This window comes from Balearica regulorum, chromosome 5, assembly GCF_011004875.1.
Source record: "Balearica regulorum gibbericeps isolate bBalReg1 chromosome 5, bBalReg1.pri, whole genome shotgun sequence".
In the NCBI taxonomy this organism is placed as follows: domain Eukaryota; kingdom Metazoa; phylum Chordata; class Aves; order Gruiformes; family Gruidae; genus Balearica; species Balearica regulorum.
Genome location: NC_046188.1, coordinates 62664033 through 62688105, shown reverse-complemented (window position 1 = coordinate 62688105; position 24073 = coordinate 62664033). Strand labels below are relative to the sequence as shown.

Here is a 24073-nt window from a genome sequence, read left to right as displayed (position 1 = left end):
TAACCATATTTGCTAATTACAAAGGAAGAAATTAGGATTATCTTCTACTGAAGTTTCAGGTACTGTAAGACTGATGTCCCTCAAATTCAAGTGATGTATAGATTGTTCTAAACATGATGAATCTCAAAGTAACCTCAGAAGAAAAAGTTACCAGCTTTCCCATAGCATGAAACAGCGTACAAGGGACATACATGCGTATGTGACACAACAGGCAATTTCACACCTGCATTCTGTCTCTCCACAGGATAAGGTAAAATATCTTCAGCAGATGGGAGTGTCTCTTCATTACATGACAAGAATACAATTATCATGTATATGCATTACTATTCCTATTGATAATTAAGGGATATCCATCTTTAGCACAATGTGGCCTCTGTGCCCTCAATGAGGGCAGCAGAGTTCTGGAACTCGGTTTCATATGCTGCATGTTTAAATTCTTCCAAAGGAAAATTACATTTCATAATTATAAAGTGTCCAAATATGATCTGGTTGGCTAGCATTTGAAGTTTTAGTTTTCGCTTAAGTGTTTTGTAGTTGGCCTCACATTTGTGAGGTTGGCCACATTTGTGATCTGAAACCACCACATACCTGAAATTCCAGGACACCTATGTAGTACAAGTCATGGCATGATACTGAATCTGAATAGTAATTAAAGGTGACACATACATTAGAAATGACAATGTTTCATCATATCAACGAGAACTGAGATATGCATCAAGGCACTTTCACAGTTAAGTGGGAAATTCTTCTTTATATGGAAACAGCCTGACAACCTTTAAAATGAAAGTCCATTGGACCAATGGGGTACAAAAACTTAATGAAAAATTCATGTAGCTTTTGAAGACATACCTTAAAATCCTCAGTAAGGCTTCTTGGTGCTTTTGTGGATGTTGTCACAGAAACATAAGTTGTGGCATGTGCTATGGGATTATCAAACAGTTCTGGTACAGCACTTCCCCAGAAACACCTGTCACTGAAGATGCTGCATTTGTACCCAACAGATGCTGAGGTAATAATAAAGGAAAAAATAAAGTGTCAAAATAAAGGTACTCAATATGCTGCTCCAGCATGCACTATCTTCTCCCACCTAGGGCTGCTGTTAGATTCTGAGGAAGTTTGATAGGTGCATGATTATGAATGCTGTTTTGGTCACCATGAATCCCACCACTAGGACTGAAGTTAACAAGGTTGTCAAGGCCACAGTACCTAGGAAGGAAAAAAAAAAATCATTCTAATTGTCAATTGCTGAGCTCCCAAGAGCATGATGTTCTACATATCTTCTGTTCAGTCAAAAGCCAGTGAATATAATGTCTCAGGAAGGGGGGGGGGGGGGAAGGGTGGGCAGCATTAGATCACACAGATGTACCAAAATAGTATTGACTAGAATGACAAGTTAGACACCTCCCCTCCCAAATTACTCCCAATGGCCCCCCTCACCAACTTTAAATTCAGCTAAACTGAAGTTTTGCTGACATTGCTTTCACTACATCTCACAGGCCCTTGGTTGCTGGGACACAGAAAAGAAAGGAATGCTAGTTGAGTGCCTCAAATGAAAAAGTGCAAAAGAATTCAGATAGCTAAAGCTTCCTGAAACCTTTAGTTGGTAACATTTAGATGAAACATTTTAAAATCATAGGGAGGATATTTTTTCAAGGTGAATTCACAAGTGAAATCCACAGGCAGTAGAAGTGAAGGGAAAAGAGTGGCTGGAGAGTTGTCCTAGAACTTAACAAAATCAAAGGCTTCTCTTCTCCATTCCTGCTCTTCATGTAGAAGATTTTGCATCAATTCCTTTGCCTGAGTCTCCATATTCTTTCTTTGTCCTTAAGTTTTAAATTCAGTTAACAGTACAGACATAACATTTTGGGGAAACCCCAAACGTCCCCAATTGCTGATAACTTTGAAGTGCTTTATGCTGAGGAAGTGCTCACAACTATTACATCTGCTCTCAACTCAATACAGCAAAGTATAGTTAAAAAAAGAAACCCAAAGCGAGATACTCAGGTTGGAAGGAACCTTAAAGATGACCTAGTTCCAACCCCGCTGCCATGGGCAGGGACACCCTCCACTAGACCAGGTTGCCCAAAGCCCCATCCAACCTGGCCTTGAACACTTCCAGGGAGGGGGCATCTACAGCTTCTCCGGGCAACCTGTTCCAGTGCCTCACCACCCTCACAGTCAAGAATTTCTTCCTTATATCTAATTTAAATCTACCCTCTTTTAGTTTAAAACCATTACCCCTTGTCCTACGTGCCCTCTCCAGCTTTCAATAATATAGATTATTCCTATCTATATTCAAAAAAAGATGTCTAACCTGTAACAGACAGGTTTAGGGTTATACTGAGTTGGAATATTTACTACAAAAACATTTAAAAGTGAACTCTATACAAGAAAAATATTTGTACACTTCTTGTAGGCTACAGAGTACTGTTTTCCTAGAGACAGTAAATGCCGTAATTTATAATTGAGTTTAGTCAGACTAGCGCCTTGTGAAGCAAATGTTTCCTGCATTGGTCTTTCCTCAGTGTAGTTGCGTGACCATTAAGATTTTAGGATACCTTCTTGAGCTAACAATCAAACCCCGTGACTTTATTCAAAGGCTGCCTACTCATTTTCTTAATACAAATCTCTGTTATATCAGCTTTACAATTGCTGCATTTGCTGGGTGCAAAGTTTGGAAACTCTCAATCATCACAAAAACGTTATTAAATTATTGCAGTATAAAAAGGATATTTTGAAAGCCTTGCTATCCACTAGCATTAGGTTTACAGAACAGTTATGTAGACATATGAATAGATGTAATTTCTATTCCCTGTTTTTGCAAGGAAATCAACTTTTCACATTTGCTATCCCAAAGCTTGTTGAAAAGAAGAGTGCATGCACACATTAGAATGGGTCCTCTGGGATAAAAACAATATATAAATACCAAGTATTATATACAACTTAGATCTAACCAATGTTTATTCAAATAATCTGTGTGTCACAATCCAGAACTTGTGGATAAGGTATGTTTTCCCCTAAATCAGACTCTATGGTGCAGAGAATTTTCTAGGCATGTAACTGTGGTGTAAGTAAACATTAGCTCAATAGTGGGAACCTAGGTCCAAAATGCAGTCAATATAGACAAGTAGAGCCCCCTCAACTATGGCTTCAGAAGGTATAATTATGGGTCCATAAAGCAGACAGTGCAAATATCCTCTCTTTATGTTTCTGCATCCCTTCATAACATAAACAAACACAGTTGAAATAAAACAGGCAAGATGCAGAGCAATGAGAAATGACATGATGAAATACCGCCTTTAAAATCTACTTTATTCAACTGGAAACAAAACATTTTAAAAGGTGATAATGCTCTAAAAGCTATTTAACTCACCAGCCAAATCAAACTGACCAAAATCTAATTTATTCCTTGTCTTGTTTAGCAGATGCTTAAAAGATCAATATAGTTGTCTCTGTAGATCGGCATGAAATATTAACCAGTCTGAGTGTTCTGAAGCTTTTTACAACATATTCAGCCTCATTAAACATTAAGCAGCCTTGAAATATAAAATAACTATCAGCTTCCTATCCTTCAGACACAGAACAAAGGTAGCTCAAATGTGGGAAGCAGGAGGAAAAAAAATATTAAATGAACTGGGAATTCACAGAGAAGTTAACTTAGGAAAGCTGTCAGTATAAATTGACTCAATCAGATACACTTTACCAGAAGGAAAGATAATATTGCAGTCTCAGAAGAATATCTGCTAAGGAACAAAACAATGGTATGACATTTATAACATGAGAAATTCATAAAAATATGCCCCGACTGTGAATATACTCATCTGAGGCCCAATCCTCATTTATACTACAGCTCCTTTTATCCCTCATATTTGCTATAAGACCCACTCCATGGGTTCAGTGAGAACGAAGCCCTCTTCTCTTTTCTCCGCTTTTCATTACTGTCTGGTATGTTAAAAATATCTGGGCAATACAGCAGAAAAGAGTTTCAGGTTCACTAAAGGGAAATGTCAGCTTTGCAAATCATTGAAAGTAACCGGACATAAACTGTCAAAATAAGTCAGCGAAACAGTGTGGTTATTGTCAGTACGGAACTCAAGTCTGCAATCCGAGATGCGGCTAAAGGTTATAGACAATATAGAAAGGTGGTTCTACTATGCTGTACAGATCAACTAATTTAGCTAAAAATGCTGTTTAGTTTTATATATGCAGCACATTTAATACCTTTTTCTTGCATTTGTCCGCTGGCTCTATTATTACTGCATACTGATAGTGAAGAATTAAATTCAACCTCACACAGTATTGCCTTTACCACTGCAGAGTCTGTCAGGATTTAGAGAGAAGCTTTTATGTAGCTTTCTTACTGCTACTTCTTCTAGTATGGTCCAGTATTGATATCAGACCAGATGTACCAGTGTTACAATTTATTACAGCTGTCTTCTTACTGTTACCATCTTGACAAATTGAGAGAGTGAAACTGTGTAGGATTCATTCCCATGCAGAGATACTAGATTTTGTAAACACTATACTGAGCTATTAAGTTAAAACTATCAAATTCTCTTATACAACATGATGGTAGGAATACCATCAATCAGTCATTGCAAAAACCATAAGGAGTTGAGATTGAAACCAAGAAACTAATTCAGTACACCTAGAGGCAAAAAAACCTATATATTTTTAAAATAGATATTTTTAAATTTTTGTGGCATAAGCAAGATATCAGTGGGCTCACATAAAGAATAAGTGTATCAGACACATTAAGAAATGATATTCAAATAGCATTTGACATTGGGCTATTTTTGCGACATTCTCAGAATAGAACTGAAAATGTATTTTTGCATTCCACTGTGTTACACCATACTTTTATATTTTCTCTGCCTATATGCTACACTCTTAACAAGCAATGGTTAGAACAGCATCAAATAAAACGTTTTGCATTTATTTGTATGCCAGATTTTCAGATGTGCTTTGTGGACAGGGTTACACTGTCTCAAAAGATGTGTTTTAAAATTAAGTTTAAAAATACATTTAACAGGAAAGGATTATACACATTGTGAACAAAGTCTGGCACCTTGCAATTTAGTCAAAGGAGCAAGTCATAGCCTAACTGCAACACAGGCTCAGGGAGAGCAAACAAAGCCTTGGATTTCCTGTGCCGCCTTCAGTTCTGCACCATCCCACCTTGCTCCTGGTAAAACTCAGAACAATCTCAGAAAAAAACCAGTCTTGTGTTACCAGAACCACACTCATCCCTTCCCTGTTATGCCTTTTTTTTTTTTTTTTTCCTTCCCTGATGCATGGGGGATACACAGAGCTGCCTCCTCAGTTCCACTCAGCAGAGACAGTTATGCAAGGAGTTGCTCACATTTCTTACAGCCACAAAGGAGCATAACGAAGCCATAACAATGCGCGTGGATGAAGCTCCATGATGCAAACAGGAATGTACAAAATTCGTGTAACAGCTTAAGGAGAACTGTGTGGTGCCTTGCTTGCTTCTTTAATCTGAGTCCTTTGCCTAAATTGCAGGTCATACAGGTTGTTTGGGAAGAAAGGTAATTTCACAGTAGTGTCAAGCATTTCTTTGATACCATGTTACAACACAGAGGAGTCAAGCAAGACAAGAGTCTCCTTGCTGAGATTGCCACAGCTCTTTATCCCAAAGTCCTCTTCTCTCAAGGGTGTGCTCATTCATGTGTCATCCTTGCATCTCACTGAGCTTCTGGTGTATAGGAAACAAGCCAAACACTGGAGTTAGAAGGTCACTTACATGCTATGAAAGTGGCATTGAGGCTTAGGGTAGAATGAGCAGGTACAAAGATGGGGATATATAGGCAGCAATAGTACTGCAAAAGGAAAGGAATTTTACCTACCCAGCTGCCCTCCAATCAAGCCTGGAAAACTAGCCTTTGCACAGGTTATATCTGTTTCACTTTTTGTGCTCTACGCCCCTTGAAAATTTGAGAGAGATGAAAAACACTGGTGCCAAATTTACTGTAAATATCCACTCAGGCAAGGTGTAACAGTCTGCTTTGATCAAGTTGCACTTAAACTTCTCTCAGACATCCATCCAAACCCAGTTTCTGGAATGCATTCTTTGAAGTCTCTTTTTATGCAAGACTTCTCCTGTCCATCCTCACAGTTAAAAGTTTTAACCAGGCAGTCCCCTTATTACTCATAACCTTATTACTACAGTATCTTCGTCCTGACAATAGACTTGCCCCTGCACATGCTCAGCTCAAAGAACCACTGTAGAGCCGACACTCCGCTCCCTCCACTCCAGCAAACTCCAAGTGACTCATCCTCACTTTCAAAGCTCTTCACAGCCTACAGTTCCCAATATCCCTCATATTTTATCTACTACTGAAAGTTTTATTCCTATCATTCACCAGAAACAAATGGTTCATTTTTTAAAGGGCAAATAGAAGCCCAAAATTTAGTGTATATAGGCTCCATGCTGTTCCTCATATTGGAGGGTGTTTTCTAAATTTCTAGTTAGCTCACAATGCCCTCCCAAAGCTCTCCTTGGCCACGTCTTCTAAAAATATAACTGCCAATCAGCACATGATTTTGTTTTTTCTATCAGCAAGACAAAATGGAGAGGAAGAAAGGAAGCTCTCTAACAGACCAATTGACATTTCAGAGGGTGAGGAGGAAGAAACTTCTGAGGACTTCAACCAGTCCCATCCAAACACTGCCTGCGTGCAATCCTCCTTTTGCCTCCACCCACGTGCTTTTCCTTTTCTTGTGCTATAAATTCTTCGGCAATGTCTTTTGGTTCAGTGCTGGTACAGTGCTTAGGACAGTGAAATTGTCCCTCGTGACTTGGATTCCTAACAGTTACAGTAATACAAGTAATAAAACAACCACAGTTTTAATTTTGACTAAAATTCATACCTCAAGACCACCAAACCATGAAAAAATAGCATACAAGGGAGAGAGAAAAGAATCACACAGATCAGAATGGCACAATGCAAATGCATCAACCCTCAGCTAGTATTAATTAGTATGGCTCCACAAATATATATATATTTTATCTGTTTCTTTCAATGTACCTATGCTCATTTACATCCACAGGCACTGTTAAAAATAAATTTGGCTGTAAAGAATCCTCCTAGATAGAAAGGAACACCGAGTAAAGCAACTCTGTACAATTTTTTTGTTGTTTTAGAGGATATGTAATGGATGTGTGTGCAGCAGCACATAAAAGACAGATGAGGAAGCAAATTCTTCAGCTGTTAGATTTAAAACAAAACAAAAATGTTCACATATATGCAAATTTCTTTCACTATGAAGATATCTTGGCACTGCTGTAGCTTTCCATTGTCTCTAGAAAAACTGAAAACCTATTTAAGATCAAGACAAGGACAGGTACACATATGTCAGGACAGTGAGAATGCCATCAAAACATGTCAATAGGAATATGAGAGCTCTTTTGGAACATCCTGATAGAAGTCTATGACCTACTCAAAAGCCTTTGAAACTCTACTTACTATAGGTCATTGAAAAAACCCAAAGATTTTCTGGAGTCGATATTCTAATTAAACTTTTTTCTTTAGGAGTTAAATGATTGATACATATGTAATTGGATACAAGCACACACAGAACATAGATGAACTACCAACAGCAAAATCACCTGAGCACTTATCTTAAGTCTGATATTCTTCAGTATGTTTATTTTCAGAAGGCATTGTGCTAGATTTACAAACAGGCTGGAAAAAACTAATTAGAACTAACTATTGTGGAGAAATGTTAATGTGGAATGGAAAGCATTTAAAGAACAGTAACAGAGTTTAAAATATAAGTTCATTCCAGTAAATCAGTGTCAAAATGACAAGAGCAGCCAACGTGGCTCAAGACAGATATATGGAACAATACGTAAGATAAACAAAAAAAGCTTTTGAACCCATCCAGAGAATATGAGAAGTGAAAGATTTGATTAAGTATTAAAAGAAAAAGGCTAAACCAAATGAAACAAACCCAAAAGTGAATCATACAGCTCAAAATCTCTCAGCATGGGGCGTGGGTGGGGTGGGTGTTTCTGGTTTGTGTTTTTTTAATTAATTTTTTTTTAAATCAGGACAAACCCAAAGAATTAAGAATTCACTTTCCAGAATGAGAGTGAAAAAGATCAAACTAGAACACAGTGACTACCAGAAATATTTAAAGCGTTAATTCCAAACTATTTTAAGATATAACTGTATCTGATGCAATGTACCTGAATACTCCTATAAGGGAGTTTTGAAGGCTTTTCCCCACCTTTACTGCTTTCTTGTCTCAATGCAAATTATGTACTGACAGCACTCACCAAGGGCAAGTACTTTGACTCACATTCCGGCAAGCTGAATAAACAGATGAGGTGATCTCTGTGTGACGTACCATCAGTGCATGACCAACCTCACCTCCGCAGTAGCAGACACCTGAGAGGTGATTTCTTCCCTTAGTTTTTGCAGTTATTGGTGCCGCATCCTCATTCAGCATGAGCGAAGGTAACAGCCTTTCTCACAGACTCTAACTATCGGTGCGTGCCGACCTGGAGCTGTATGCATTTCCTGGTTAAGGTCCTTCAGAAGCTTTGGCAGAGCATGGGACTGTAACTCGTTGCAGACTCTGTCCTTCCCCATCTCAGCCCCAGAGCGTTCCCAGCATGTTTCCTCTAGTTGACGTGACAGCAGACAGCACAGGCGACGCAGACCATGCCAGCCCTTCACAATGACTGCTTTGCCACAGGTTACTGGGGCAAAGTGGCTTTAGCAGATCTGGCTCCTTATCCTGTAATAATGATAAAAAATGGAAAGGTGAAATTTTCCATGGTAACTGAGTTCTACTGAATTAAAAGACCAGTGACAACATTGGGTTTTTTTAAGTGATTTGTCTAAATCAAAGTAAACTTTTGAGAGAAACAATTTAAAATTACCAGTACACTGTGTGTTCTATAGATCTTCCTTAATCTTTCCTGCAAGGCTTCTCATAAACCAGAGCTATATCCTAGAAGACTTCAATGCTATTTTAGTCTGAACTTTCTAACTTTGTTTAGACAACTAAACTAAGGATGCATGCATTATTTTGGCCTCTCCTGATATAACACTAATCAGAAGAACTTACTGCTTGATCCACTGGTAACGTGACCTATGCCAACTTTTTCCTAGTACAACTTATTTTCTCTATCAATCAGCTCAGTGATAGTAGCAACTGCTCCTTCACATCATGGCCTCCTACCTGAACAGCTCATGCAAGGAGTAAGGGAGTAACTTATGCCTCTTTCTTCTCTTGCAAAAGGATGCACAGTTACTTATAACTGAGCCCTAAGGAAACCCACAGAGTAGACATCAGATATCCAAGACAGCAAAAAAAGTGGGAACAGAAATAGAGAGAAGTCTTCACAGACACTTTACAAGTTCATGTAGTTCAAGAGAGATCCCTGAAGACAAGAAAGAGACCATCATAATGCCATTAGTTAAGGGAAAGCCTAGGGAAACTGAGAATGCATGTAGGGAAAGCTTAAAAATCATTTTAGAAAACCAAGCAAGGGAAACACTTTAAACAAGCACACTAGTGGTTCAATTAAGGGTTTCAGAGATGCCTGTAGGAGAAAATCTCCAAGGATATTACCACTAGGATAGACAAAGGGAGGCAATGGGAACCTGATGTGGAGATGTTCAGAATCATTTCCCCAAGTTTCATATTGGAAGCTAAATGCATTAAAAAATTTAGAACAGCAAATGTATTCTAGAAATGTGTACAAAGTGCATTTGATAAGCTCTTTAGTCATATATCAGTACAAACAGTGGGTTAAGCTAATAATTTCACAAACAGAAACAGCACTGAAATGCAAAGAAAAGGAAGCCTTGATTAATAAGGTGGGCAAGGGGGAGAAGGGATCATTTACTTTTCAATAAAATAATTTGGACGTTTGTAGAAGATGTAAGTCTTCTAAGGAAGAAGTCTGCTCGTTAATCTGTCAAAGAATCCAGAATGAAGACAAAAAAGGTAGAGAAAAATGTCATAAGGAAAGCTGCTTTAAATTATTAATCAAGAATTATGCTTGGACTGACCAAGCACTTTCCAAGACAAAGAATACAACTCAGTGTAAATATACAGTATAAATATTATTTAATTATACTTTTTTTTTTTTTAAACAAGGATGGCAAGGTTGGGTTTTTTATTCAGGGTGGTGGTGGAATATAACAATAAACCAGGGTATAGAATTAAAAAGATGAGCAAACTTTATCATTTTGACCTTTATTTTCCAAAACAGGGTTACATTTCTCCTAGAAGCTCAAACTGGTCACAGGTATTTTTCATCCATCGATTAGTGTGCATTTTGCAGCCCCCAGTATGAGTCCACACTTAAGTGCTGACTTATTCAGCAGAGAAATCTAAGAGCTCCTCCATCACCACTGGCACGAACTACTGTGCCACATACTCCCACATCCATCCTCCGTGGTCATAGCTGTATGGCCTTCATTTAAAATTAGGTCTGCATTTGCTATTGCTTCGTTCACAGGGAATGGGAGGTTTTTACTGTAACTACAAGCCTTTAGCTCTAGCTGCAGCTTCATCCTTTTAGCTTGGAGGAATCCAGTGTGATTTCCCATGTGTTGAACAACTATCAGAGGTCACAAAGAGAATATATGGCTCTACAGGAGCATAAAACCTGGGGAGGGAGGATACAGAATAAACAGCTAACACCACCATAAAAAGTAAATCAAAACAAGCCATTTAATACAGTTTAAAAAAAACTGACTGCAAAAACTGATATTACCCACTATCAACCAAACTGTGAAATAAATATTTAAAGGTCTACTACTTAGCTATTTTCTCAGAATAGAAAACCCACCCAGGTTTTTCCCAAAGATTGACTTTAAATAAGATGACAACCATATTCCAAGACAACTAACAATTCAATATGATCAAGCATAGATTGATTGATTTGTAGCTGTAGCAAAACAATACAACACACAACAATCCCTACACCTCTTCTCCTCTGCCTCTTCATTTAGGAGTCACGTTTGTAAATGGAACCCACTAGCTTGACTCGTGTTGGCAGAGGTAAGAGGGACAAGGAGCAGCAGAAGATGGTGCTCTGCACATTCCCCTAGCTGGGCCAGTTATCCTGCACTCTCCTCCTCAGTCTTTGGCAGTGACTACAGCCTGCGAAATAATGGCCTCAACAGCTTCTCAGGCCGCTCACTGTTATAATCTGTATAATAAGTATTAGTTTAGCTTTTCATATGGAAAGTTAATCCCCTAATAACATTTCAAATTACTGAACAGTGTTTGGAAAAAATCATAGCTACAATTCAGAAACCTGTGCTGCAATCAGCTACACAAGATATACAGCGTTCTGTAATTAGTGCACACCTTTCAGACTTGGCTAATTACCTCTTACGAATGAAAATTATTCCCCCTCCCACTAGCCACTATACTTGAGAGGAAAAAAAAAAAAAAGAAGAAAAGATAAGCTTTATACTTCTAAGGTAGCTGAAAATTCAGTAAGATAATATCACTGATTTGGTTATTTCCAGGTGAACATCAAGCTATTCAACCTAGGTGAATTTAATGATTCTGGGCAGGTTCTGCTATGAATCTTCCTATAAATCACTTATAATTGCAAACATAAAAATTAAAAATCAGTCTGAAGAAAGAGATAACACAGTATTAATGGTGGGAAGCAGTAATCTACAGATAGTGGTGCTGCCATTTTAATCAAGGCCATGCTGATGACAAGCTTGTGAACCTCCTGGGGACAGCACTAGGATGAAGGGGTTAGGGTGTCTAACCTGCAAGAGTTTTTAAATTACTAAGTGTGATTAGCAAACACACTTCCAATATACTGACAAAAAATTCAGTTTTTCTAATACAATGTTCTGTAATATTCCTCAGAAAGACCAAACTCAACTTGGCTTTCCACTGCTCCTCCACAGTATCCGTTACCAGCTGGCTATTACTCCTTTGCTGAGCCATGGATTAGGAGATTTGCTTGCATTAGTATCCCCAGCCAGCATTTTGCATGATGCAGAGCATTTCAGGTACCAAATTCCCTGGGTAGAAACCACCTTTTCTATATCTCTGAGTATTGATCAGCTCAAGAATGCTATGACCTACTCATAAAAGCATTTGGAACAGCCTAGATCAGGGGGGAGACTTGTGCCCCAGCTCAACAGCAGTGCTGGTCTCCAGTTCAGCTGATGGAGTCAGTCCTGTTCAGTGGCACAGGCTGACAGCCCACCCTGTCTACCTGCCCTTCCCATTCTTTCGGGCACAAAACCCTGTCTCATTTGTAGGTGTTAAAACACAAGAGCTGGTACAACATCTCCAGCCCTGCCCTGTTGCTCCACATTCCTCCTGGGAGTCGTCACAAGGCAAGTATGATGAACAGCAGAAGGACAACTGACTCCAGACCAGTCAGAAGGGCACTTCTATTACTTCGAATACCAACCAGAAAATATAGCTTTTACCTTCCCACTGAAAAAAGGGGGAGGTTCTCCTCCCCTTACCTGCCAAGAGCCTGTAGCAAAGGGCTACACATGCAGCAAGAAGAGTACACATGTCCTCTGAACTGGTGTAAACATATTTCATCACCTTCTAGCAGGAAACCCAGTCATCTTCATGGATCTTGTCTAATGAAGAAATTCTGCACTTTTGAAAATAAGTGCATTTTAATTTATCATCACTTTGGAGTTTTTGAAAGGTTTCATCCCCTTTTATTTTAGGCCAAAGCCTTTAGGAATATTAGCTGGGTCAAAAGGAAAAATTGAAAACCATAGTACAGACTTTCACCATTAGAGATTACTTGAATTTAAATCTAGGAGCCAAACTCACCTACTTCGTCCTGTTCAAAGTTCGGAGCCAAGATTAAAACCAGGCTTTTTCTGGTCATAATTTAGATAAGATTGAACTTTTCTGACATTAGCCATTTTTATCAGATTTTGGCTCCAGTTGAAAGAAACCTTGCAGATACAATCATACAGCCAAATGACTAACTGCCACCCTTTGTGCCTGTTAATTATTTCTGGCCACAGCATTTTGTACATAATGGAGCATGGACACAATATGATGCCTTTGCTTTTTTTTTTTTTTTTTAAATTTGGTTTCTAGGTCAACATTTTGAGAAGTCAACACTTGCTTTGCTGAAAATCAAGGAATAATCAGCCTGGAACACCTTGGATTGTTTTGTATATGTACTCAGTATTTACAGCTCTCAATGACTTTTAATTAGAAATGTGAGAGCAACCAAAATTGCAAAATCAGACCCAAACTGCTTCAAAATTAATCACTTCAAAAACCCAGGAACTATTAAACTAATATGGAGACAATGTTGGGGCGGGGGGGAAGGAGTTTCATCCCTGGGAAAAATCACAAACTCTTTGTCCCAAGCCATTGTATTTTATTTTATTTTCAACTTCTTCCTACTTGTTATGGGACAGAGGTATTGAAATCTTTCTATGATATTACATTAATATCAAATCATTTGGCTTTTTTTTTTCTTGTGTGATAGTGAAGTGCAGTCATGTTAGCACATTTCATTGCAAGTTAGTAAAAATGAACATTAATATGACCTGATACTAATCCACCATGACAGAAAATTCCTAATACGATAAAACTTTCATATCATATTAGTAGAAAAAAGTCAGTTCCTGCCTGTTCCAGGTCACTTTCAATGTTGCCTTTGAGCATAAAATAATAGCAAGCATTTGTCTGTCTGCAAAAAGGGTCCCTAGTACTGTTCAATTGCAAAACAAAAATTATATTCAAATGTGCCCTTTTTTTCCCTGTGTGTGACTTAGGCCATTGCAGGAGAGCTCTCAAATACATCATATCGATTAGCTGTCATTTCTAAGCTTTAACTCTGAGAATGTCTCTTGTAATGAAGACCAATCTCTTTTTAAATGGTTGTTTCTATGTATTAAAATTATAAAAGCTGCAGAAATAAACAGTCCAACATGAATCTTCTTTTCATTCCCAGTCTTTGAAAGGAAACAGTCAACCATGGGCAGCATGTTCAATCAGTCCTTCAAAGCAAAAACCAGGTAGACAAATATTGTTATTTTTTTCCTGCAAGAACTCAGCAGAGGTCTGGGTGAAGCAGAGCCAACTCACAGCTGGCTCCAGAGCAGCATGCAGCCAGCTTTCAATGGGGCAGCTCGGGAGGCTTTACAGGTCAACAACCGTACCAGTTACACTAGCTAGTTTGAACATTACCATCAGTTCTTCAAGTTTTCTATATTACATTACCATTTACAAAAGCTCAATGTCTGATCCCATACGCTTGCCACCTCTGGGATACCTTTGCTTGTTTGGACCAGGATTTAATGAGCAATCATCCCTTCTGTAAGACCAAAGTGGTAAATCTAATCTAAAATATCTAAATAAGATGATCAGATATCATTTAAGTAAGATATCACATGTAAATAAGCAAGCGCTTCTCAGGACTTGTTGGGCATTTCCCAGAAACTGATTAAAAAACCTACCAACTTACTCCAAAGCTTTGCAAAATCTCTGGTCAAGCTGAATCTGAATGATAATTTAAATCCATTTCCTTTACCCCTGGTGACCCAAGTGAGGAACACTTGGGTCATTCTGTCACCTGGTGTAAACTAGCAAGGCTCGATTTAAATCTACGTCTTGATGCCAATTTCCAACAAACCACTATCTAGTTTTCATGGTGTAGTCACTTCCTCATTGCGCTCTCATTACCCTGGACTGTAAGACCACTGGTATGATCAGGTAATCCTAAGAGTTGCAAATACTGAGCTTCCTTACATAGGCTGTGCGTGTAATTCACAAGTTAAAGTTAGTGTTACATAAAATTTAAATTTTCAACACAAAAATTTGATTTTATCAACAGAAATACATCCAAGCAACAACAACAAAAAGAATCGACTCATTTTACTTTTTGTCCAGAAAAAGAGATGAACAAAGGGTTCAATTTAAAGTGCTGTGGAACAGGACTGAAGACAAATCATGCAATGCTTCAGCTTAGTCTAGAAAACATCTCACAAGTCAGACAGTGGAATTCTTGGTTCTTTAACTCTGATTATTGGATACCCTTCTGGGTTGAAGACACTAAAAAAGCCCCAAAACTTAAGTAACTTCACTACTGTACCTTAAGAGGAAAAAGGAAAAAAATTGGTTCTGGTGGGGGACAGATAGGTTACTACAACCAAAAAGAGTAATTTTCAGTTATATTACTGCCTGTGAAACATTATGAGTGCAAAATGTAATTACCTTAATGCTATTTTTGATATCATATCAGCAAATTACACTGAGTCCCTACTGTGACACTTATATCAGGGTAAGAATTATCCTGTTGTGAGTGTCGATCCCAGGGGAAAATGAGGCAGCATAAATGGCTGTGATTCTTGAGCAATTAGCTACACCAAGGCTGCAGATACTCTTATTTAAAAGATACTTACGGAATGTTTAACCTGTAAACACCTTGAACATTTACCTCCTATTTGTTTTTTCAGTAATTAAGCCTCCAGGGGATCATCGTATGTAACAAGCATTTCTTCCTTATTTTGCCACCCATTTTTCTTTTTAATCATGAGAAAATCCCTTTCTGCTATTAAGATACACACTGTGAAATTTGGAATTGTTTTGTAATAACTATGTCTTTCCATTAGTACTAATACCCTAATGCCACAGGACAACCATGTAATGTGCTGAAGGATTATATAACTTCACATCGAGCAAAAAGAAATTACAAGTTTCAATCATCTTTGGGAGTCAGTTTTTCAGTTTTCAAAGTTCTTTAAGAATTATTGAGGGAGGAGAGAAATACTGATCATTACAACTAATTTCAGATTTTAAACGTTTACTCCAGAGTCAGAGACATTGGCCTGGAAGAGCCAAAAGTGCAGACAACTGGATAAGGCAAAGGTTACATTAACGCATGATGTAAAATGCACAGGATATAAAACAGTTCTGCAGTAGGGCATCAAAAGCATATGTAGCTCTTCAAGAAAATTTTATACACACAAGAAGAGGAAAGGGATATAGTATTACTGCAACAGTACAATTTCAGCATCAAATTTTCAACAATATCTATATCCCTACTTTAAATTTTGAACTTTATAAGCTTATATGCTGCAATCAAAATTCTGGATGAATGTAGACCTTGTATTTTTCCATTAATCTGTACAGGTAAAAACCAGCCAGCCCTATAACTGAGAGTAAAAGCACAAATAAAAAACCACCTTAAAATTAAAAAATGTGCATTTTCAAAACCATTTTCACCTCTAAGCACAAATGGGAAGCTGAACACATTCTGAAAAAGAATTCAGAAGTTTCTCTTCTAGGCATAAGCAATAGCTTTTTGTAACATTAATTTATAGACAAAATACAAATGTATAAAAACTTCAGCTTATAATTAGGTACTTTAAAAAACTATAAATGAAGTCTTTCTTCTTGTAAAAAATAATCAGTTTCATGACATATAAAACGTCAGCTCAACATCTCCAATTTTCTGATATAGTATAATTCTGCTAAGAGTCAGTCTTTTAAACTAAGCTAAATTATGACTATTAGCACACTTCCATCATTTTAATGCACCACTGAAGCAAACTGAAAGTATATGCTTTGGTAAACATGGAAATTATTGATTTGTTAAATGCCTTATGTGACACAAACAAGACTCATAATATTATCCATATACATGCTAAGTTATACTACCATCTTTCTTTTACCATTATTTTCTTCCTCGACCTATAGTTGCCATACAACTAAACTAATAACAGCTAATAACTACTGATTTTCTTGTATAATTAACTCTTTTGCAGATGTTATGTTCTGTTTGAAAACAGCAACAAAAGGATTTTCTTTACAGTAGTTAAAGGGCCTCAAAATACACTGGCAAATGCAATAACCTCTGTTCCAGCTGTTGGGAATTTTAAATCCAGGCTATGGGCTGTTGTTACTAACTGCATGCGTGTCACCACAGCTGCTACAGAGCTCTGTGCTGCTTGTGTGAAGCACACTGTAAAAGGACAAAGCTGCCTTGCACCATGTTGGTGAACACTGTTGCAGACACACAAAATTTATTTTTTTCCTCCTGGTAGGACAAGGGTGTTGTTAAAAGCACAAAGTATTTGAAAACAGCAAAAATACAAAGTGATGCACAATTGTGACATCTGTTGAAACATTTCTGCATTCATTCTTACACTTGCCAACCGCACCAAACTCTCATGGGTCCTATATAATACCATAAGAAGTTACAAAGCATAAAAGATTTTTCTCAGTACCAAGACGACCATGAAAACAGGTAGCTTTCACTGCAATATATTTTCCCACTAAGTATCTGAATAAAAGGGTTCATATTAATTCCTTCACATGAATTCTGACATCACTGGCAATAAAATATAGGTTCAAATTCTCATTTAGTGATCAGCGGAAAAGGGTGATTAAGTGAAAAATGATTCATCATAATGCAATCCGTTGAAACAGTGCATATGTGAAAATATCAATAATAATGCCAATTACTTTTAATGTACCAAGAGTTGTGGAAGGCCATGTTTAACATCCACTTGAGAAGAATAGATAATAACAAATACTTGAGAACTATCCAAACATCAACTGTATATTAATAAAAAAATGTTGAAAATTATCACAAATATTTGTAAAATATGTACATCTTCCTCGCAGTTTCAATTGCCTGAAAATATCTGTGATGAAGACACACATCTTAACTTTCTTAAATTAGAAAGAAAACAGAGCCATCCCACATGTGCCTTCTATATCTCCCAGATCACTAATGACTCCTCCCTCGCGTGGAACAAGGGAGGATCAAGAAATACATACCAATGTGCCCTTCCTGGTCACTAAGACAATGTTCCTCACACTTAATCTGCATTAATAAGATTTGCGACAGGGAGATTCACAATTCTGAAAATAAATTCACTAAACATTCATTAAATTAAAATAATATCATTGCAGAAACCAATAAAGCAAAAAGGATTAGGATGCAGCAACAAACAGCTGGATTTTGGCTGACAAGATTTTAGAGGGCAATGTCTTTATTTCCTCATAATTAGTGCTAAGTGCTACATAGAGAGAAGATTTTTTGGACAGAATATAACTGGTCTTTCTCTTGCTGCTTGATATTTCCTTTCTGTGTATCATCCCATTATCTTCCATTATGCTCTTCTGCTATAGAATCCCTATTTTTAGATGAGACCGAAATTAAAAGGGGGAGAGTGCATTTCATGTGAATCATCCGTCTAAAAATCACCAATATAAATGTAACAATAGCAGTAGAAAGAAACAATGCCAACAGCAGGAGAACTGGTCTCATCTTTAAAATTTGTTGTGAAACAGGATACAGTTTAAAAAATAAGGACAAACAGGAGACCCCCCCCCCATCCCATTGTCTGGCACTCAAATCTTCCATTCTCATTTTCTTACCCTTGGAAACAATACAGAGACTATCACTGACACAAAATATTTGATGCGGTCACTCTCCCTGATCAGCCAAACTTGCTGCCTCAGAGTTTCTCTTCAGAGAAAGCATCATAATCAAATAGAGATTTTAATTTGGTTTTTTTCCTTTTGGGAACTACATCATACATCCAAGTGTAAATACAATAAAGATTTTTTTTTTTTTATAGTTAGTTGTAATGAACCTTGTGTGTCAGGAGGACATTCAAATTAAAAAAAGGACAAATCTTGTCAGAAACAGAATACTTTCGAATATCTCATGATAGTCCTTTTTATGATAGTCTACTTAATAATCTTGTTTTCCAAGTAGTGCTTCTAAAAGTATCATAATCTTAGCAGTAACAAAGATCTAGTTAAAACAAAATAGTTTGTAGCAATGTGTAATAGATGCAAAGTAAAACTTAAAATTACCTTAACTAAATAATGCTTCCTTTGTCCATACCACATTCCTAAAAACATAGAGAAGAAAAAGTGTTACTGCAAAATACTGACATGACCTTAAAAATGGCTTTATGATGGATAAAAAGAAAAAAAGTCATATAAAGCAACTGCAGCAGAGGGTAATTTAGAAAAGAGGAATATATTTCTATACAAAACTGAGTATAAATATTTATCAGATGCATAGATGGTCTAAAGATATTAAGAAAAATAATGAAAAATTACTCTTTCATTGTCATATGCTTCTTGCAAATACATGCTGGGATAATGCTTCGACTATAATAAAACTGCTCATTATCTGGAGATGCAGTAACAGGAGAACAAACATCATTTATATTGCTGAGAACAATTCTGGGGAGGCAGCGAAGGACTACAGGAAGAGAGATTCCTTTTTGATATTTGATGTTTATGTAGGTTGATTGAAATGGAATGATTAAAAGCATTTAATTAGAAACTTCATATGGGAGTTCTTTGCAAAAGAATAACGTATGTATTTGTTCAAATTCACAATACCCAGTCTGTTAGTAGTACAAAATCATTTGGGAGGCGGAGGGAAAGGAAATCAGGAGAGGATATTTGTGTTGCTCTGCAGCTGACCAGAACATATTTGATTAAGTGTTTCTCATACGGGCAAAATATTGGATGTACTGTTTGGGATGTACTGTTCTCCAGTTCTCACTGGTTATCTGGTGATCCTAATCGGATTGCTCCCTTCCCACTACGCCATATATCCACACTTTGTGCAATAGCTCCCATCTATAAGCCACACTCCAGGTTATTAATGTCAGTCTAATGCTAAAACAATACTAGTATAATTCCTACAAAAGACAATGAGTGTAATTTCAAGTAATGTGGATTTTTTTTCTGCAAATAAGACTTAAAATGTAGACGTGCACAACAGTAAAAAACCTGTTTAATGATAATACTTTCTTCCATTTAAAGGCTTATAGAGGTTCTCTGTTATCTACAGTCATCTTTCTTACACTGAGAAAGTATTATTTTCTCTAAGTAATGAGGATAAGAGCAGCAAGATGTGAAGCAATTTACTTGAGGAGAGTCGGTAGCTGGTCTGAACTGAAAGCGCAGGAATTCCTGGATGCTATTACTGCACTTCTCTCCATAATCTGCTGCTGCCTTTGCTGTAATAATCTCCCAGCAGCATTTCCATTAATCATTTGCACTGCTGTAGCATCCAAAGAGCCCAGGCAGGCCTGTTACTCTGCTTCTTTCTGTGTATGTACATTAACTGGTGTATCAAAATCAATAATCTCTCACACAATAAAACAACTTTTTTCTTTTTAAATTAAAAAAATAACAAATGGAGATAAAGGGAAATAATCTAAACTACAAAATGAACAGTGCATGACAAGCATGTCTTATGTTCACCTTGTTATACAATATGCAGCACAATAAATACTGCTTTTACTACACTACTGATCTAAACTTACTTTAAGCAGCTTTGCTAATTTAAAGTTCTTTCCTTCCTCTTTTTTTTTTTTGCAATGCAATGTGTATCTGTTTTGTACCAAATAGTACTTTTCTTGTTTCCTGGCAGCACCATTCTTTGTTTTCTTTTCAGAAGATTTCATTAGAAGAACTTGATTTTTATGATAGAATATTTTTATATATCCATATCAATCTGTGAGATTAGTGTTCATAAACCACTCCATGTACTTTTTCAGATATATCAGCACTATTTGTCAATCAGTGTTTTGCTTTTGGACTCCCAGATTTTCATACTGAAAATTAAAGACAGATCCACACTATGTAAGACAGGTTAATAGGAAAGTTTTTTATATTTGTAAAATAACATTATCTACTGACAGCAGAACTACAGCTAGCATCTGTCAGTATTAACATGATGGGAGAATGAAGGTCTTCCATGATAGTGTTACACAAAGGGAACATATCTAGGATATATGGTGTTGGCACCCACCCCTGCCCTCCTGGTTAGGCAGCCCTGGGGGCAGAGCACTTCCAAGTCACTCTCTGATTATTAGAATGTCAAATATCAAGATTGTTTATTGAATTTTGTGGCAATGGAAGTGGTAGGTCTCCAAAGGAAACACTAGGAAATGAGCCAGTTCTCCATTTAGACACCATTTAGGAATGGAAGCAGTGACTGAAGATAACAGAAGCAGCACGGAAAGATGTCCTGCACTGAAACCAGCACCTCCTCCCTTCAAAGGTGGTGAACGAAGCAGACGAGAGGTGTGGGTGGGTGGTGCAGACACTGACTTGGGACAGTTTGGAAAAGTATCACTTCCAAATTTCTGTATGATGATGTAGTCCTTTAAAGAGTAGGAGGAATATCTGACTAACACCCTTCAACTGAGACACAGCAAACACAAAGGTAACAGCAGGAAAAAAGTGAAAAGATAGTGACCAAGCATTACAGTTGTGTTAAAGATGGAAATCTCTAGCAGCGTTACAGAAGTAGGAGCCAGGACTCGCACATTAACAAGGAGGGGGGGAGGGGGAAAAAAGGCATATTGAATAATTCAAGTTATATAGTTTGGCCTAAAGAAAAAAGTATGCAGCTGATGGTTTAAGAAAAATTGCTAGATAACTCTGTTTATTAAGCCCAAAATTACTCAGGTCAAACTCTAAGGAGTATAGCAAATAATAGTTTTTTTAAGAGTCTAATACTTTTTCTGGCAGCAAAACAAAACAAAATATTCCTACCTGGGGGGGGGGGGGGGGGGGGGGGGAATCTCTTACTTCTCCCATATCAAAAAGCAACAGTGACCTGCCCAAAGATAAAGTTCTGGGATATTTAGGCATTGTCAGTTTTCATATACAAAGAGACAAGCTTGTGAGTCAGAAGGAAAATACTTCATTTAAGAGGTCTTGCTGTCATTTTTGGCATGGATCTGAAAGTATTCAAGCATAATGTTAAGACTACAGCCAGATCCAAGCATTGAAATCTAACCTGAAACTCAGCTCCTGGTTGCTCCGTATCACACACCTTGCTCTGCCAGAACTGGGGAAGGGGAAGAGTACACAAAAAGCTCCAAGTCTGCCCTTACAAAATCAGGACCAACTTCTTCAGCTGCGTAGCTCAGCCTAGAACTGACAGATATTCTGACCCGAAATGGGCAGAGTTCACTGAGCACAATTCTGCCTGGCAATGTCCGTTGTCAGGCTTCATTCTGCTTTCACCTCTTTCTGGGACATTTAAGAGTTGCAGGGAATTCCCCTTGGCAACAGCTGGGGAGAGGCTCTTCCTCCCAACACCCTCAGGAACAGGGGCCAAATTGGCTGCATTTCATAGCTGAAAAAAGAAACAGCCCTTAGAGCAGATGGCAGGCAGCAAAGAGTGGTGTTGGAAAGAACCTTTCAAGGCAATTCAATCCAAAAATCACAATTCCACATAGCTTTCAAGTGAGAACCCAGCTACCTGAAAAATCCTTAACATCCCAGCAAAGAAAATTCTGATCCTTAAAAAACTAATGGTAAAGATATAACATCAATTGTTATTAAAAGCAACGGTACATCAATACAGATGTGCTCGGGTACCACCAGCAGACATGCAATAGAAAGAGACAACCATAACACCAACACATTTTTCCCCTCTGTATGGATATCAAAAGTAGCAGACAGCCTGATCATCAGCAACGATATGAAACTCATAGCAAAAAAGTGTTCATTGAGATCACTCTGGGGGAGCACATTTTGCCACAGGACTGGAAGTATCACATTCTTTTTGCTGGCCATAGCTCACTACATTTTGTGTCATACAGTATACAATAGTAAATAATAAAAGGTACTAAACTGATTAGTTTCACACCATGCTAAATTGGCTTATTCTGAGATTTAAATATAAGAATAGAAACTAATGGTATTCAAAGAATTTGTTTCTCCATTTTACTGAACATAGCTCATGCTGCTGTTATCTGCTAAATATCATCATCATCAATGTGCCCCCTTGCCCATTCTGCCAATTAAAATCACCCCAAAAGTACAACATCAAAAAGATTATGTTTTCTTTAAGCTGACCTTTAAAACTAGAGTTTACAATGCCCTGGTAAGAACTTAATATCTTCATTTACATAATTTTCTTCTAAATTACAAGTCATGTTTTATCAGAACAGAGTAAGCCAGAGGACATGAGGAAGCTATGAGCCAGCAGCAAAACACTCAAACCCCAATGGACCAAAAAGTACTCACAGACAGGTTGTACAATGCAAGAAAACAAGAAAAATAATTTTTAAAAAAATCATCTGCTATTGAATTACATGTACCCTCTTTCCTTTGAGCATTGTCAATCATCATCTTGTCTTTCTCAAATATTTTAAACAAATATCCAAATAAGATGGAAAATAAAAGTATTGAATTGCTAGGATTGTTCATAGCCACCTAGAATGATACGGCAGCACAACTGCTTGAAATAAGAAAGGTTGTTTCTTTCATGTGCTGCATGGAAGAACATCTGAACTGAAAGTTGTGGAGTCCACTTCCAGCCCCAGCAGCATCACACAAAATTAACATCAATCCAGAAGGAACAGAATGATGACCACTGGATTCAAAGTGCTTTAGCTAGAGGAAAAATCTCCTTCAACACATGTTAGCGCCCAGCATCCATCAAATATACTATTGTTCCTTGACAAACGTGAAAATACAAAGTAAGGCCCCAAAATAGTCTAAATCTGGGAAGTATTTAATGCATTAAAAGAAGTTTGCAAACGTTTGTTGGGTAGAATGATAGTAGTTAAAGACCTGTATGTGAGCAGCTTGACACATTTTCAAGGCTGCATGCTAGACTTCCAGTAACTTAAAAATATACCTCTGATGGGAAGCACTTTTTTTAGGCAGAAAATACGCGATTGCTTTTCTATTGTCTGTGATGCTGACGGCTCTTGCACAACATTACTTGCACAAAAACTGCATAGAAACCCCTCCCAAAACACATTCTGTCATATCCTAAGGATGAAGATTTTTTTTCCTTCATATTAACTAACTCAAGATTAAAAGAATAGACACAGCTATTACAGTTTTTACGTTTTATTTCTGAAGCAGACAAGATCCTGCCAGCATATCATGCACACTTAGTGGAACATACATACACGCCTTCTTAGCAAGGACATACACTAGAAAGAGGCATGTTTGCTGAGCAAAACCAAGTCAGCTGCTCTAGAGGAGCAAGCTGTGCAAATTGGGTTTCTACATTATGCCTTGGCTAAATCTGCATGTGACACTCCAA

At 37.5% G+C, this 24073-nt stretch overlaps 1 long non-coding RNA gene across 1 annotated transcript in view; it reads right to left on the bottom strand.

The window, feature by feature from the left end:
* Positions 1-8400: 8400 nt before the first annotated feature.
* Positions 8401-24073, bottom strand: part of LOC142602116 (uncharacterized) — an 86538-nt gene continuing 70865 nt past the window's right edge. Inside the window, exon 3 of the long non-coding RNA XR_012835817.1 lies at positions 8401-8766. This is a non-coding gene — a long non-coding RNA (uncharacterized LOC142602116). The remainder of the gene's footprint in view (positions 8767-24073) is intronic.